Here is a 3296-nt window from a genome sequence, read left to right on the forward strand (position 1 = left end):
ACCTAGAACTGATATTCGCTTATGAGTATTACACACATTGAGTAAGTGAAAATGCTGAGTGCCAGATGCATACAATTAAAAGTAAAGTAAAAGACCAAAAGTAAATGACAATTTTTACTCTTTCATTTTCCTGGGAATAATTGAGATGTGTGTTTTGTTCAGCATAGCACAGCATTCATGCTCATCCTTATCAAACAGCAACAGTGGTTCCTAACCTAATGTGCTTGCTAGATTTTGCTTGTTTAAAAAACAAACAAACAAACCATATTTGATGAGAGCCATCATACACTGACAGACCTATTTAAAGTGACATCAAGCATCACAAAGCTTATCACATATCATCATCCCCAAAACCAGAAGTCAAAAGAAAGCTCCAGACATACTAACAACTAGGGAGCTGTACTAGGACCAGTGCTGTTCAACATATATATAAGTGATCTGGAAAAAGGGTAAGCACTGAAGTGGCAAAATTTGCAGATGATACAAAATTACTCAGGATAGTTAAGTCCAAAGCAGATTTGAGGCATTACAAAGGGATTTTGTAAAACTGGATGACTGGGCAACAAAATGGCAGATGAAATTCAATGTTGATAAATGCAAAGTAATGCACATTGGAAATCATAATCCCAACTATACACAATGAGATAACTACACATGATGGAATCTAAATTAGCTGTTACTACTCAAAGAGATCTTGGAGTCATTGTGGATAGTTCTCTGAAAACATCAGCTAAATGCGCAGCTGCAGTCAAAAAAGCTAACCATGTTAGGAACCCATTAGGAAAGGGATAGATAAGACAGTAAATATAATTCTACTATATAAATCCATGGTATGCGGACATCTTGAATACTGCATGCATGCAGTTTTGGTCACCCCATCACAATAAAAGGTAGATTAGAATTGGAAAAGGCACAGAGAAGGGCAACAAAAATGATTAAGGGTATGAAACGATTTCCAAATGAGGAGAGATTAAGAATAGTGGGTTTTTCATCTTGGAAAAGAGATGACTAAGGGGGGGGAGGGGAGAGAATATGATAAACGTCTATAAAATCATGAAGAGGGTGGAGAAAGACCCAAAGGTCACACAATGAAATGAAAAGGCAGCAGGCTTAAAACAAACAGAAGGAAGTACTTCTTCACACAGAGCACAGTCAACCTGTGGAATTTGTTGCCAGGGGATATTCTGAAGGTCAAAACTATATCAGGGTTCAAAAAATAATTAGATAAACTCATGATTCATAGATCCATCAGTAGCTATTTGTCAAGGATGCAACATCATGCTGTAGGTGTCCCTAAACCTCTGACTGCCAGAAGCTGGGACTGAACGATGGGATAGATCACTCAATGATTGCCTGTTCTGTTCATTTGCTCTGAAGTGCCTGGCATTTGCTACTGTCAGAAGACAGGATACTGGGCTAGATAGACCATAGATCAGACCTAGTACAGCCGTTATGTTCTGACAAGGTTAACCTTTATCTTTTGTGGAAAATGGAAACAATATGTACGTGAATCAGCAGGAGACATGCTTCCAAGCACATCATGACTCATGAAAAACATAGTTCCAAGAATGAACCATTAGCTATTTCCTGACATTTATTTTATCCTTTTTGTAAACACACAGAATTACAACATCCTGAAAGATTTTAGTTAAATTATCCTTAATGGGTTTTTTTTTTAATTGATTTTCATGTTTGCCTTATAACATCAAAAAACAGGCTAATGTTTTTTCAGAAGCCATGATTATTTAGATTTCTCACCACATATGAACATATCCATACTAAGAATAAACGGTCAATTAAACCAAATGTAGAATAAATAGATTACATTGTATACCTAAGAACTTCCCTCTACAGCAAATAGTTTTCCCTGACCCAAAGCAGTCACAATAGCAGGAAGCTTGCTGGCAGAGTGTTTACAATAGCAGGAAGCTGTTCTGAATCCACATAATGTATCCTCCCACAGTATTAATAAGAGACTATTTGAGAGAGAGAAATTGAGAGAACTTAGTTCAGTCAAGAAACTTTGCGTTAATGTGAGAAACAGACTCCTCAAATATTACATCATTTTAAAAAATAAGCAAACACCAAGCAGCTAAATATTGGCATATTTTCTCTAAAAGTATTCCTGCTTTCTGATATATGAATGTCCAAAAATCAATACATTAAATAGGGTTAAGTTCCCATGCCACAGCTCAAAAATGGATCTCTGGAGATTTTCCTAATGGCCTTTTATATGAGAGCTAGTGTAATTTTTAACTGAATCCTGCCTCAAAACATCAGTAAAGAAAACGAGTCTTGGGACAGAAATTTCAAAACCATACATGCCTAGAGTCCATATTTGAGCACCTAAATAAAAGTGATTTGGTTTTTAAGGATGAGAACCCAGTTTCCATCAGTTTCTCTGGGAGTTGTGAATGCAACACTCATGGAGAAGGGAAAAGAAATTAAAAGAAAAGAAAAGAAAATCAGGCTACTTTTACTTTACACATGGACTTTAATGGAGCTATGCCCATTTACACCAGCGGAGGATGTGGCCTAGGTGTTTAATTTTGGACTCCTAAAGTTAAACATTTTATTTAAGTGTTTCATTTGCCTGTGACAAATACAAGACATACATAAGTAAAAGCATTGTTATTTAAACAGTTTTAGAAAATATTAACATCATCTTATATTAAGATGTTTTTATGTGAGGGGAAAAAACCATCAGAGCTTCCTTCGCAGAGAATCTTTGTATTTTACCATAATGGCAACATAAAGGGCTCATGTGCTTTACTAAACTGATCATTATAAAGCAGTTTAACATTGATGGCCAACAACAATATATTTGTACACCTTTGCATTGGCTGACAATCTGATCCCCATAATTAGTATGAATGCTTTGTATTATGAAGCTATTGAATGCAATATGCAGATATACAAATATACAATGACAGTAAACTATGGTGATATAACGAAAGAGGGATTTTTATTAAAAATTAATTGTATGACTAGTATGCCAACCTTATGTCTTCACTTATTATGGTAGCTGCAGTGTAAAAAACATGTAATTTAAATTAGTACAATACTCATTTTAAATGAGCTGCCAAAATGAATAGTGTGCTTCTTGTTGATTGTTGGTATTCCATATTTCAATAATGTACTATATTTTTATTTAATTTCACCGCTCATCTAAGAAAGGCATTGGTCAGACAAAATCTAATTCAGATAAATTTCTGGAGAATATATGGCTTCATTCATGTGGAACAAGCATTAATATTTTTCTAAATTAATTATAGCAAAAGAGAACCCAACAACAC

This window comes from Emydura macquarii, unplaced genomic scaffold (assembly GCF_026122565.2).
Source record: "Emydura macquarii macquarii isolate MOO-44397 ecotype Brisbane River unplaced genomic scaffold, CSIRO-AGI_Emac_v2 contig_2473, whole genome shotgun sequence".
Lineage (NCBI taxonomy): Eukaryota > Metazoa > Chordata > Testudines > Chelidae > Emydura > Emydura macquarii.